This window comes from Mytilus galloprovincialis, chromosome 7 (assembly GCF_965363235.1).
Source record: "Mytilus galloprovincialis chromosome 7, xbMytGall1.hap1.1, whole genome shotgun sequence".
Lineage (NCBI taxonomy): Eukaryota > Metazoa > Mollusca > Bivalvia > Mytilida > Mytilidae > Mytilus > Mytilus galloprovincialis.
The window spans coordinates 88264236-88273826 of record NC_134844.1 but is presented as its reverse complement, the minus strand read 5'-3'; positions in this window follow the sequence as shown (position 1 = coordinate 88273826).

Below are 9591 nucleotides of genomic sequence, written 5' to 3'. Positions count from 1 at the left end.
AATACAAATTTCTTTATATCTAATAAAAAAAAATGTTTTCTTGTCGCTAAATAGTCTTCTTGTCGCTTGTTGTCGCTAAAATAATTCTTGTTGTCGCTTCTTGTCGCTTGTTGACGCTTATTGTCGCTTGTTGACGCTTGTTGTCGCTAATTAGTGAGACCCCAAATTCGACCCCGATTCACGTTCGGCCTAATAAAATTGAGAATGGAAATGGGGAATGTGTCAAAGAGACAACAACCCGACCAAATAAAAAAAACAACAGCAGAAGGTCACCAACAGGTCTTCGGTGTAGCGAGAAATTCCCGCACCCGGAGGCGTGAATACCTGTTCACCAAGGATCCATTCGCCCTGATTTTTTTCTTTCTTATTGTTGTCTAGTTGCATAGTGTTTATTATTTGAACAGTATATGTTAAACAGATCGAGAACTCTAGATTTTCTGACGTCAGAATATATTTGCATAGTAATTTCAAAAACACAAGGCCAATACGGCCTTGAAAAACTGACCAATCGACTCAATGAACTACAATGCATTGTGGGCTACTACGAGTAAAATACTACTTAAAACACGTGGAATTAGTGGGAAAACAGTCAACTTATACATTGTCTGCGACTCTCATTACCAATGTTTTTATTCTGCAAATATATTTAATGTAAAATATATAACGTAATCCTCAATTTGCATGGTCAGATTAAAAAATATTGTTTACTGGCTTCACGATTCGACTTTCTTTTTCGCCTGGCAAAAGTAGTTGAACCGGTTTTGTGCATTGTTATGAATTGAACCTGCATTAATTTCACGACATGAAACAGTGAAATATCCAATTAAGTGACCACTGTCCAGTAAGAAAATATTTTGAGCTCTTTTAAACCGCTATATAATGTCATTCCAAAATCATTTCTGCCTAGAAAAACACGAAAACTTTCATTTAAACACTTCTTTCTGTACTGAATGTGTGATTCTTTTTATCAGGACCTGAACTAAAAGTAAGAACATCATAATATTCAGTATGCTAAAAATAAGTGTTATGAAAGCGGCAGGGGCGGATCCGGCCATTTAAAAAAAGGAGGGTCCTAAACCTTGACAAAAGGGGAGGGGGTTCCAACTACATGTCCCCATTCAAATGCACTGATCGTCCAAAAAAGGGGGGTCCATCCCCCCGGAACCCCCGCCTTCCTGGAGCAGGTACGGTATATAGCTCAATTCATTTTTTTATTGCTTCATCCATCGATAATATCCGTTTGTTGCTAATTTATCACAAAATATACCTCAGAGGTTTTTTATCGTTCGGCTGCTGCCCTGTTGACATATGTAAAATATCTCCAATATTAAAAGTATCTGGATCATAGTGGGTGCCATATTACCTATTATTTTTTTCTTCTAAAACGTGCATTGTATATAGAAATAAGAAGATGAGGTTTGAGTGCCAAATGAGACATCTTTCCAACAAAGACATAATTCAGTAAAGTAAGCTTAGCAGGCATAGGTTCAATGCTGAAAAGTAAGCTATAAATGACCCAAAAATTACTTGTGTAAAACAATCCAAACCACAACAACAACAAAAAACCCGGCCCAATTAAATGTATCAAAGAAGAAGAAATATATCTCATCAACAAAAATATATTGTATAGGAGCATGTATTTCAGTGGTTGTCGTTTGTTTATGTGTTACATATTTGTTTTTCGTTAATTTTTTATATATAATTAAGGCCGTTAGTTTTCTCGTTTGAAATGTTTTACATTGTCATATCGGGGCCTTTTATAGCTGACTATGCGGTATGGGTTTTGCTCATTGTTGAAGGCCGTACGGTGATCTATAAATGTTAATTTCTGTGTCATTTGGTCTCTTGTGGACAGCTGTCTCATTGGTAATCATACCACATCTTCTTTTCTTATTATAGGTCCAACGCTGCATTTTCACAAAACATATCAAATTTTCCACCTTGTCGCACATACATATGGATAACATTATTACAGCTTATTTACTACTGCATGTAGAGCCAAACTTTGGTTAGCTTGCTCGCTTTGTTTGTTTATTGTAAAAAAATATAAAATATACAAGTTAAACTATGCCTATATATATATATTGTTTAAAGATGTCAGTCTTATTTTCAAAGCTTGTAAAAACATCTATACAAACAAAGCAAGCAAACCAACCAAAGTTTTACTTTGCAGGTATAAGAAATCAGCTGTATTGATTTATTAAGTTTGGCAAAAGTACGAGCCTGATAAAAAACGAACAAACTAAAACTACAGTTGCTGACTTCACTACCTTGAAAACAAAGGGAACAGTTTGGAAGTCCAATATATTGAAATGTGACAAAAATAAATACGTATAGATTTTGTTAACACTGCCATGTATGTAAATATTTCTTCGCCTTTTTTACGATCACAAAATTCAATGATCACACATTTGCCTTTAATTATCTATACGAAAATTGTCGTACTCGTGAATATTAGCACTGGCTGTTATCGACGGCTTATTCTTACACTAGTAAGTTTGTCTCATGGGTAATTGTGTTTTTCGCTGTTGTTTCGTTGCTGTCTGGTAGACGAATATATATGAAATCTCTGTGCCATCATCAAACATGTTAGCTATATATCGGGTAATTCAAACCATGTTTTCTTCGCATAGAAACAAGTTTTCGTTAATCTGAGCATGAAAGTAATACTTTATATCACGAACTATAAATGAGGATACACAAAATGAAAAACTAAGCGAAATTGTGAATCCGGCATTGCACGAAAAAATGTGTTGTATTTCAGTAAATAACACGTGTTCTTGGTTGATTGTAAACACGTAGTAGTCCATCATGCATTGCGACTCATTTAGTGGATTGGTCAAAAACATAGGTAAAAATAAATTGCGTCACATATAAATAAACAATTACATGTGCGAGAACATAAGTATGTTAATTTATGCATTTCCATATAAGGTAGTGGTCCTGACCTGTTAAAGATTTTTTCAAAAATTCGCCGGCCCGAATATTTGTATTGCTACAACCAATTTGTTATTTTCCCTTTAATTTGCATAGTACTAGAATAGTGGAATACAAGGCCTTTATATCTATTTAAATATTTAATAACAACTAGTTCTAATCAGTCAACGTATGCAGTATATAACTGAGACTAACGTACCAAACATGTTATAATATGTGAACTTGTTCATCCGGCTTTTCATAATGATGAACAATTCGTAAATCATTCTTTTTATAAATTAATGTTAAGCTGACTTGTTTCTCCAAACAAAACGTTGTTTTTATTGTTTGTTTTAAATAACAGACTAGATAAATTTTTGGTAAAAGAATCAGTGATTAATCCATGTCAAATTAGATTTTCAAAAAAATGTAGATCATGTCTGATCATGTTTTTGTTTTAAAAACCATTATTGATAAATATATAAGTAAAAAAGGGGGGTAAACTATTTGCCTGTTTTGTAGATTTTAAACAGGCTTTTGATAAAGTGATCCATGAGGGTATCAGATATATAAACTTTAAACAAAAAATATTACTGGAAAGTTTTATTCTATCATTAAAGACATGTATAATAAAAGTGACCTCTGTGTTAAAATTGATAATGAAATGACTCCATGTTTTAAATCATTTATAGGGGTTAGACAAGGTGATGTTTTAAGCCCAAATATTTTTTAAATATTTATCAATGATCTACCTGACAAGTTTTTATCTTGTCCTGATCCAGTAAATATTAAAAACCGTATCTAGACTGTCTTAAGATTATGTATGCTGATGATGTAGTAATTTTTTCAGAAACACAGGAAGGCTTGCAAAAGAGAATTAATATGTTACATAAATATTATGTAGAATGGTGCTTTGATGTAAATTTAAAAAGACAAAAAGTATAATTTTTAACAAGCCAGGAAAATTTTTAAAAGACTGTTTACATTTTGGAGGTAAAGAGATTGAAGTGCAAAATTATATAGATATCTTGGAATCACATTTACATCTAGTGGTTTATTTCAGCAGTGTAAAGACGAATTATACAACAAATCTGAAAAGCTTGTTTAAAGCTACAAAGATGCTTGTCATCATCTAACCCTAGTATTGCCACTTTTTTACATCTTTATGATCATACAATTAAACCCATACTATTATATGGCAGTGAAATATGGGGATGTTTAGAACGGATTCAGCTGCTTGTAAAAAAGATAATGATTATATATTAGAAAAAGTCTTTGGTCAGGATTCTTCTGAAAAGCTCATACCAAATTTATGAAATACATTCTTGGTGTAAACAGAAAGTCAAGTAATATAGCTGTAATGTCAGAGCTTGGTAGATTTCCTATATTTTACTATAATTTTATCAATGTTAAAATATTGTCATAGACTGGAACGTTTGAAAGAAGAATTATTATTTGATGCATTTATATGTTGTAAACAGTTACATAGCTCTAATGTAAATACATGGTATTCTAGTATAGATTATATTCAGAGAGAAATTGAATTACCAAATTTTGACCAATCAATTGGTTCTTTATGTCAGTATGTTAAAAATAAGCTATGTAAAAGTTATGTCACATTTTGGAATAAACTTAAGTATCAAACAATTAACTCCGAAAAAGGGAAGCTTGGTACTTATTTTTCTATAAAAAAATGTTTTAAAAAAGAAAAATATTTAGAATTGCATGACTTCAAAAAAAGGCAGTCAATTTGTAAATTAAGAATAAGTGCTCACTCTTTAAAAATTGAGACAGACAGATATTCAAAAAAGCATATAGAAAGATCTGAGCGTCTTTGTACTAACTGCTCACTTGGTAAAGTTGAAGATGAGCTTGCTTTTTTTTTTATTAGAATGCCCTCTTTATGATATTCAAAGGGACGATTTTTTTCAAGACATTTCTAACAATTGTTATAATTTTATAAATTAAATAAATCTTCTAAATTTTTATGGCTCTTGACCCAAGAAAATGTTTCTCTTATGGAAAAACTGGGTTGTTATATTTGTGACTGTTTTGAATTAAGGAGATCAGGCATGAACACTGACAATAAGTCAAGTAAATAATTTGAGAATAAATACATATACATGTATAATGTAATTTTATTATTCTTTTATTCACAATATATATGTGGTTTTTAGATTGATTCTGACCAATGCTTATATTCCAATTATATATGTATATGCCTCTATTATTGCTGTTGTTACTAATTATGTAAATCAATTGTATCTGATTTTATGCCCTTTATGGGCCCTGTAATTTGGGAAATAAAAATATTCTATTCTATTCTATTCTATTATTAATCCATCAAAGAAAAGTTTGACAACTATCAGTGAGAATTATATATGTCATTGAAAAATAAGTGCCAGGGGCGGATCCAGCCATTTAAAAAAAAAGGGTGGGGGTCCAACTATATGTCCCCATTCAAATGCATTGATCGGCTAAAAAAAAGGGGGTTCCAGCCCCCGGACCCCTGGATCCGCCAATGAGTGCACCTAAACAAGCCATCAACTTTTAAATAATCAATGTGGTTTAACAAATAATTGTATAATAATATTGAGAATAAAATGTGAAATGTGTCAAAGAGACAACAACTCGACCAAAGAGCAGACAGCAGCCGAAGTCCACTGAAAGGGTCTTCATTGGATGCAGCGAGAAACTCCTGCACCCGGAGTCGTGCCTCAGCTGGCCCCTAAACAAAAATGTATACTAGTTCAGTGATAATGGACGCCATACTAAACTTCGAAATATACACAAGAAACTAAAGTTAAAAATAATACCACTGAGACATGGTAAAGTTTGCCGAAGCATGCATAAATGGTCAAGGCCCCAACCCGTACTACCGTTTTACAAAGGATCCCATGCAAATAAACATATATTTGTATGGATCTCACTCTGATTTTAGTGGTTTGCTGTAAATAATGTATATGTCGTGTACATATTATTATTTTGTACAGGTTATTACTAAGTCTTGTACAACTATTTCATACAAGTAATTGCTTGTATGAGGCCATCATATACAAGTTATTACCTGTACAAAAACAATTGTACAAGTAATTACTAGTACAATTTTTACTGAGAAAAAGATAGTAACTTGTACAAATCATTATTCTACCTTGGCCTATTTGATGTTCTCAACAAATCGTTTCCCTTTAAACAAATAATACAAATAAATTATGACTTAGACTTAGACTCAAAATTAAGGTGTACTAAAGATGCAAAACAGTGTTGAAAAAATATGCTCAAAATAATTAACGTCTGGCATGAAAATAAATCTTCTAACAATTCGGTATTCACATTGGGTAAAATAAAGAGAGAAAATTAGTATTGTAAAGGAAGCCAAATTAAACACTTCAAAAATATATCTTACGGCAGTATGGTGTTTTGAATGCAGCGAAAACGTATTCACAAAGTGGAGAAAATTACTACAGGGGATGAACTTTACCCTTTGATTAGGACAGTACATTCAAAAACATGATTAAAAGATTTAGATATTGGAGACAATGTTTTAATACCAGTGCAAAGAAAGAGTAGACCAAGGTCCGATGGACTGTAGAAAAACCAAAGGAGTTGTGCTGAGTAATGCCGAAAAATGAATATAGAATATATAGGAACACAAATTGGAAAATCAAATCGAAAAAGATTCAGAGAAAATATTTGACAATGTTGAACACATACATGTACCAGAGAACATTGCGGTTACAGTCATGAAAGCAGTACAACTGCTATCTTTAAGTGGTGACCAAGGCCATGCAGTTATCAGAGTGGCTGTATGACAGGCACATGCAAAAGCTTATTGAATTTGTGTAGACTAGTTCAGCTGTCATGCTTAATTGTCTTGTGCAAATAAATAGTAAATTTGATTTATAAGCCTTTACTTTTGTTTCCAATATATGATATAACATATGCAACTTTTTATCATTATTTATGTTTTGAAAGGAATGGTAGAAGGGTTTTATTTATTTTTTGCTTTTAATGACTTTGTAACCATCACCGAAATTGGGTGGCAACAAGCTGTTTAGCTGAATTTGCACAAGGTGTCATGTTATCATATGTTGTTACTTCGCGTCCATCGTTTGTCTATAATCTTCTAATATTTAAAAAAAATATATACTAATACACACTTAAATAGGGAGGAGAGAATAAACACAATATACAATTCAAAAATACATGTACTGAATAATATCTACTATATTACTTTTTTTAAATTGTTATTTGGATCGAGAGTTGTCTCATTGGCACTCACACCACATCTTCTTATATCAAAGACGTTACGCACGTTATTGTGTCAATATCGTGTAATAAACCAGTCCACACTAATAAACAGCTTTTCTATTAAATCATAACAGTTAAGATATATAAAACTTAAATCCATAGACTAGACAGGTAAATACTATTTCGAAAAAAATGTACAAATTGTTTTATCATGTATTTTACTATAGTCTAGAATAAGGACAACAAATTGACAAAACGTCAAAAATATGCGGGTCAGACGTAACAGACTACGCATAATAACTTTAGCAGGGGGTGTTTGTGTTCTTCAAAACAGTGGTAATCCACGAAAATTCGAATGAATGATATATGCTTTAGTATTAAAGTATTGCAATATTACTGATTATGCGTTCCTGTAACGACCAACGCTATTCTTTGGCAAAAAAACAAAAGTGTTCATTCATTGTCAGATTTTTAAAAATGTTAAATTAAGGTGGTACCTAACACTACAGGCAGATAACTCTGTAAAGTCAGCTAAACGTTTTAATTACGTTGTGTTGTAAAAGGAATATTAAGCATCTCAATGATCAAAATTGGTGGTTGTCAAATTGCTATATAACCAGTGTAATTTTTTCTGACAAAACGGTTGGTTCAAAAATTTTTAATCTTTTATATTTTTAAATACTTTTACAAAATTTTATGAAATTTAAACGAGCCAAATTAATTTTAGTGAAAGTGTTGGGTACCCCCTTAAGTCATCAAAATTTGCATGATTTAAAATACAAGATTATATGATATTTCGTTTGTGTAAATTGTGCTCACAAAAGTACATACATAGACCATATCAAAATCGAATTTTTGCAGCACTCACACTTCATATAAAAATGCAACGGCTTCTGGCAAATGTCTTGCAAGATGTCCAATGTCGGATTTCGCCGTTTTTACAAATAAATTGTCATTTGCGACGTTCAGATTAGTTGCATGCTACATAGTGCTTTTCCGTAATTGTACTTTAACTTTTCAAAACAGCTACATACTTTTTATTAATTTGCGTAGTCAAACTTCGTTTTCAAAGAAATGAAATGTCTTGCAAGTTTGTCCACTGGACGATTTTCATACGTTTTCAACGTTGCATGTCGATTCAGGGTACGCTATTTATGGTGGATCATCTGTATTTATTTCCTCAGATAGAATTTTCTTGATTGTCAGATACTATCAACAAGACCACAAAGTATATAAAACTAGAGGCTCTCAAGAGCCTGTGTCGCTCACCTTGGTCTATGTGCATATTAAACAATGGCCACAGATAAATTCATGACAACATTGTGTTTTGGTGATTGTGATGTGTTTGTAAATCTTACTTTTGTACTGAACATTCTTTCTATAATGAACTTGGCCTAGTTATTACAGTGGAAAATATTTTCTAAAAATCTACAAAAATTTATGAAAATTGTTAAAAAATGACTATAAGGGCAATAATTCCTCAAAGGGTAAACTGACAATTTTGGTCATGTTGACTTATTTGTTTACAGTTTATCTCTATCTATAATTACATTCAAGATAATAACCAAAAACTGCAAAATTTTCTTAAAATTACTTATTCTTGGGCAGCAACCCAACAACAAGTTGTCTGTTTTGTCTGAAAATTTCAGGGCAGATAGATCTTGACCTGATAAACAATTTAACCCTGTCAGATTTGCTCTAAGTGCTTTGGTTTCAGAGATATTAGCCAAAATCTACATTTCGCCCTCACGTACTATCTTTAGCCATGGTGGCCATCTTGGTTGGTTGGCAGGGTCACCGCACACATTTTTTAAACTAGATACCTCAATGAAGATTATGGCCAAGTATGGTTAAATTTGGCCCAGTAGTTTCAGAGGAGAAGATTTTTGTAAAAGATAAGAAAAAAATACGAAAAATTGGTAAAAAATTACTATAAAGGGCAATAACTCCTTAAGGGGTCGATTAACTTATTTGTAGATCTTGCTTTGCTGAACATTATTGCTGTTTACAGTTTATCTCTATCTATAATAATATTCAGGATAATAGCCAAAAAACGGTATAATTTCCTTAAAATTGCCAATTCAGGGGCAGCAACCCAACAACCGGTTGTCCGATTCGTCTGCAAATTTCAGGGCAGATAGATATTTACCTGATTAACAATTTTACAAAATTAATAAAGTGTCAGATTTGCTCTAAATGCTTTGGTTTCAGAGATATAAGCCAAAATCTACATTTTACCCTCATGTACTATCTTTAGCCATGGCAGCCATCTTGGTTGGTTGGCCGGGTCATGCCACACATTTTTTAAACTAGATACCCCAATGATGATTGTGGCCAAGTTTGGTTTAATTTGGCCCAGTAGTTTCAGAGGAGAAGATTTTTGTAAAAGATAACGACGACGGACGACGAGGACGGACGCCGGAC